The sequence below is a fragment of the Phragmites australis genome, chromosome 10, assembly GCF_958298935.1.
Source record: "Phragmites australis chromosome 10, lpPhrAust1.1, whole genome shotgun sequence".
Taxonomy (NCBI): domain Eukaryota; kingdom Viridiplantae; phylum Streptophyta; class Magnoliopsida; order Poales; family Poaceae; genus Phragmites; species Phragmites australis.
Window position 1 is genome coordinate 8,035,622 of NC_084930.1, and position 6,000 is coordinate 8,041,621.

The following is a 6,000-nucleotide window of genomic DNA, read 5'->3' on the forward strand; positions in this document are numbered from 1 at the left end:
ACAGCCATACTCTACTACGATTATGTTCACCACAAATTCCATTTTATGCAATATGTATACTGATCAGCCATGATGGTAAAGTGAAGAGAACGCATGACCAATCTTTTTGTCATAAAATGGTTGATTTCTGTGATGATCACATTTCGTCATAGAATATGAGCTGCCTGGCCAGGCAGCCCCTAGACTTTATGATGGTCCACAAATTTTCCGTCACAGAATACATTATATGATGCGGCTTTTGTGATGATGACCATGACAATAAATTATGTCACAAAAACTAATTTGTGATGAAAATTGACCATTTTATGATGATATTGGTATGTCATATAATATCAGATTTGTGGTAGTGAAGAAGTTAACTACAGCTCCAGTGCTAGTGTTTCCTGATATCTAGAAGAATTTTGATATCTACTGTGATGCATCTCGATAAGATCTTGGATGTGTTTTGATGCAAGGACAAGTGGTAGTGTACGCTTTGAGACAGTTGAGGACTCATGAGAAGAATTACCCGACTCATGACCTGGAGTTAGCAGCAGCGTTAAATGCTTTCAAGATATGGCGACATTATCTTCTGGGGAAAAGATGTGAGATATATGCAGATAATAAGAGCTTGAAGTATATATTCACATAGACGGACCTTAACTTGAGGTAACAAAGATAGCTAGAATTGATCAAGAATTATGATGTAGGAATCTATTATCACTCGGGAAAAGCAAACGTGATTGCAGACGCATTAGGTTGTAAGGTATACAATACAATAGCTACGTTACAAGAAGCTCAACCGACTTCATGTAAAGAATTATGACGTCTTAACCTAGATTTTGTTGCGTACTTAGAGGCAGTAACCATGGAAGTGGAACCTACTCTAGATGAGGACATTCGGAAAGGATAGGCAGAGGATGGAAATGTCAAAGAGATTAAAGCAAATATCAAGACTAGCAAAGCCCCAAAGTTCTCAGAGGACGAGAAAGGTGTAGTATGGTTTGGCAAGCGCGTTTGTGTACCATACCAGAAAGAGCTTAATGAGATAATATTAAGAGTTAAGAGAAGCCCATGAGTCAGCCTACTCTGTTCAGCCAGGTAGTACCAAGATGTACTAGGATCTAAAGGACCGTAATTGGTGGCCTGGAATGAAGCGAGAAATAGCCGAGTGCATGGTAGTATGTGATGTATGCCAGCGTGTAAAGGCAGAACATCATAAACTAGCGGGATTGCTACAACCTCTGAAGATACCAGAATAGAAGTGGGAAGAAATTGGAATGAATTTCATAGTCAATTTACCTCATACCCAATCATGCTATGATTCAATATGGGTGATTTTTTATCGTCTCACGAAGGCAGCTCATTTCATTCCTGATAAAACAACCTATAAATGAGACAAGTTAGCAGAATTATATATATCTAGGATTGTGTATTTACATGGAGTTCCGAAGAGAAAAGTGTCAGATCGAGGGGCCCAATTTAACTCAAGATTTTGGTAGAAAATTCATGAATCTCTATACACGAAGTTGAGTTTTAGTTCAATATATCACCCGTAGACAGATGGGCAGATAGAAAGGATAAATTAGATACTTGAGGATATGTTGCGAGTGTGTGCGCTCCAAAATCGTAATAGTTGGGACAAGAACTTGCCATATACGGAGTTTTCATATAACATTAGTTATCAATCCAGTTTACAGATGATCCCATTCGAGGTGTTGTATGGAAGGAAGTGTAGAACACCCCTGCATTGGAGTGAGATTGGAGAAGGTCAAGTGTTTGGACCGAAAATACTCAGGGAAGTCGAGGAACAAATCAAGGCAATACAGGAAAAGTTAAAGACATCCCAATCCAGACAGAAGAGTTATGCAGATAACCGATGCTGAGAGTTAACTTTCAAGGTTGGAGATTATTTAGCTTAAGGTCTTTCCTCTAAAAGGACTTCGTCATTTTAAGATTAGAGGCAAGTTGGCACCCAGGTACATTGGACCATTTAGAGTGAGTGCTAGACGTGGAGAAGTGTCCTACTAGTTAGAACTACCGCCCAAGCTGGAGGATGTGCACAATGTGTTTCATATATCGCAGCTGAAGAAGTGTTTGTGAGTCCCAGAGGAACAGTTACCGCTGGAAGAAATAGAATCGCAAGAGGATTGACTTATTCGGAATACCATTAAAGATTCTGGAAATAGGAGAGCGAGTGACTCAGAAAGGTCAAACGTATGTGCAAAATTCAATGGAGTCACCATACTGAGGATGAAGCAGCCTGGGAACAAGAAGAAGAGTTAAAGATAGGGTTTCCTCACCTGTTTGGAGATCAGCTTGAATCTCTAGGACGAGATTCCTTTAGGGGTAGGTTTTTTAACAGCCCAAATTCTCAAAACCAAGAAAGTTAAAACTTTTTCCAAAGGAAATAAAAGAATTTGCAATGTCAAATAATCCTAGGTGTATATATGTGTATATATTAGATCGCTTGATGGATCGCTTGATTTTGTTAGCTAGTATAATATATGTGATATATACACTCTATATATAAATATACATGTTTATATACATGAGAGAAAATAGAAAAGGATAAGGAAAAGCCTTTTTGAGCTAATGGATCGAAGCCCACTTCTCTTCTCTCTCCTCTCTCTATTCCGGCCTGATCAAGCCCAGCCCACCATCGTTTCTCTTCACTCTCTTTCTCTGGGCTGTAGCCCACCTCACCAGCCCGGCTGTCACTCGTCCCCTACCTCTAGCCCCTGCTTTCTCCCTCGTTCTCTCACGCGCCACCGTGTTGTGCCAACACGGAAGACCGAGCCGACCACGGGCCAAGGAGACAATATGTCATGCAAACATGGAGAAGGACTTCTAGAAGCTCTCCAAGCTACAAATAAGCAATATTCCAGCCGTGTACTCCTTATCTCTATGTGGATTGGAGTTCAAATTGGAGTCCGAGTTGGTGTTGCCTCCGTTCATATCGAAGCAAAGTCGTCCGCGAACTCAATCTCCTTTGGGTATAAATAGCACACCCTAGACCCCCCAAGAGCATCCTAGAGCAAGTCATCGGTTTAGAGACGAGAGTCATCGAGAGAAGCTTGTTCGCCACCACGTCAGTGAGCAGAGCCACCGCATTGATCTCACGCTCCGAAGCTCGATCGCCGCTGTCGAAGAGTTCTCTAGCACCGCAAGACCGCACGGAACCTTCGTGAGGAAATTCCGACCGCCGTTCATCACTGAAGCACCGCCTATGATGCTGACCGAGGAAGTTCGCTATCGTGCACTGTCACCGACCTAGTAGAGGGCTCCCCAAGCTTCAATAAGCACCTAGCTAGGTGAGTTCCCCATTCACTTGTTTCTATGTCCCGCCGCTCGCCATCAAGATTTAGTCACCTGAGCACCGTTCTGGCGGAAGTCCGACCGAGCGCAACCGCTAGAGTCGCCTCTATCGCCGTGTGAAAGAAAGCCCATCACTGATAGCCATCCGATCTGAGACCAAGAGTCAAGATTAGAAAATCCTCATACCCCTTCGTGAACCAATCCAAGCATTTCACATGTTAACTCATAAACCCAGTCAAACTGTCTGTCACCTCACCTTGCCACATCGGATGCCATGTCGGCAGATTTGCTAGCGTGTTATGGCACCTCAACTTGTAGTGACCAATCAGCAGCGTGTTATTTTTCTTTTTAATTCTTTAGTTGTTTTGCTGATGTCATAAATACTAAATATTGATCAATAAATAGTTTTTCCAGTATAATTTTTTTAGAAAAATAATAATAAATAGGAAATTAATTTATGATAATGTTTAATAATGTTTGATGGGTTTATTTAATTATGCTTAATAGTTTTAAATAGTTTTATAATTCAAATAAATGCTAGAAAATTTCAGAAAATCCTAGAAAATCCCAAAAATCGTAGATGGCTTTGGAAAAATTCTAGAAAATTCCTAGTAACATAACTTCATCTGTAGATAATCTTTTTAATCTTTTTTGAATCTTTAGAAAGTCATAACTTATTAACTGTAACTCTGTTTTGACTCGTTCTTTCGCCGGATTGTTTGCAATAACATGATCTTGTATGTGGTGATGTTTGTTGTGTGATTTTGGTTCTTTTTGGATCTTGGTGTTTATGTGTTCTTCTTTTTCTATGTTTGTTGCGAGTAGATGCCAATGCTTCCGAGGAGCTAGAAGGATTGCTGGACCAGGATTTTGAAGACCCTGCTGAGTTCAGTGATGGCAAGTTGTGTTCTTGATCATATTTATCCTAGTTTTACACATGTTTTGTTTTACAAATATGGATACTAATAATTTTGTTAGGAATCCCAAGAGTTAGGTTTTACCCTAGTTTTCCCTTATCATCCTTGTCACCATAGTATGGTTTTGGGTTATGGAAGGGTAGATGATGCTTAGCCTTACTTTGGATGGTGATAATGATAATTGCTCTACGAACTTGATAATGCTCCTATAAAATAATGATAAAATATGATGAAATAATTTTTGTAGCAATATAGCATAGGAATTTGAGCAAGTGGTACGATAAGGCTGATGTGTGATGTACGGTTGGGAAGTGGTAGTCTCGCTCAAATGTAAGGACCAGTCCGTGGGGTGATCTTTTTGTGTTTACAGTACAACCATAAATCTGGTATGGATGGGTGTAGCCAAATAATTTGCTTAACTCTCAGCATAGTGTAGACCATCTGATAGTAGGAGGAATAGAAGGGATGGACTTCTTTTGATCCGAAAGGCGGAAGAGGGGGCTTCCATTGTTGAGGTGGAATCACATGACGGTGAAACCTTAGCAGGTAGACATGTGCTGAGAGGAGTATTGTAAAGGCTTTATAATAGATTCCTAGTATCAGAGTATTGGGTAAGGAAGCGTCCTAGCTAACAGACCCCACGAGAGATATGTCGATAAACGAGGGATATTTTCTGAACTCTGGCTCATCGCGTGATCAGGTCCAAGTTTGCATGACAACCGCAAGGCTTGTGTGACCAGCCTCCTTGCGATATTATGAGATACCGCAACTAGCCCTTGTTGGTCACGGGGCTGGTCCTTACCTAACCCATCTAATCGTATTTATTGCTATCTACTCAAGTGTTTTCCTTCTCCAGTCACCCTATCCAGTGAACAAAGCCTTGGCCGGCACAGTTGGGTGTTGCCCCATCTTGTAGCATTAAATGCTACGGATGGGGCCTTGCGGGCCAGTGTAGCATTGCACGACTGACGAGATAGGGTCTGTAGAATGATCAGGCAAGTGGATGGTTTTATAGGTGGACTCGCGGGGCTCAAGGACAGGACGAATTGGCAGACAATTTTATGGTGCACGGTGATGGGACAGGCCGGGCGGCCATGGGTGGTAGGTGTGGAGGCATTCCACAATTGGGATAGTCACTCAAATGCTCTCAGGGCAAGTTAGGCCCACCCGGTTCTACAAGATATGATTCAAGAGTAGAATATCTAGTTAGGCATGAGTCTGCTAATCGGAGCCCACTTGTAAGTTCTCCCTCTCTCTGGAATATAAGGAGAACCCGGTTTGTAAAGGGAGGATCGGTAACTGATTCACAAGCATTCATAACAAAATACACAGGATGTAGGGATATTATCCTTCGAAAGGCTTGAACCTAGATAACCCCGGAGTTCTTGAGTTCAACACACACACCAATGGACGCACACCTTAAGCGTTGTTCACATGCCCTTCGACCGGTACACCCCGGAATCATTACCAGAGATTAACACTCGCCAATTAGTGTGCCAGGTAGGGGGCGTATTTTTGTGTTTTGGTAGGTGTTAGAGATCAGATTGGGCTACCCATGGCCGGATCTATAGTAACCACTGAGCCCCGTTCTAAGGACCCTGGTCACCGTGAGGTATTTGTCATGGGGTATGACCTAGATGAGTCCGGTGTGCTCTGGGAATGGGACATTGAACCAGAGTTTGAAGGCTCCGACGCTCAACAAGAGGATTGCATGACAGTTCATGCAACGGGGGGCAGCGGAGGCTCCCGTGTTTTGGGTGCCGGTGATGATCCCCAGGTCGCGCAC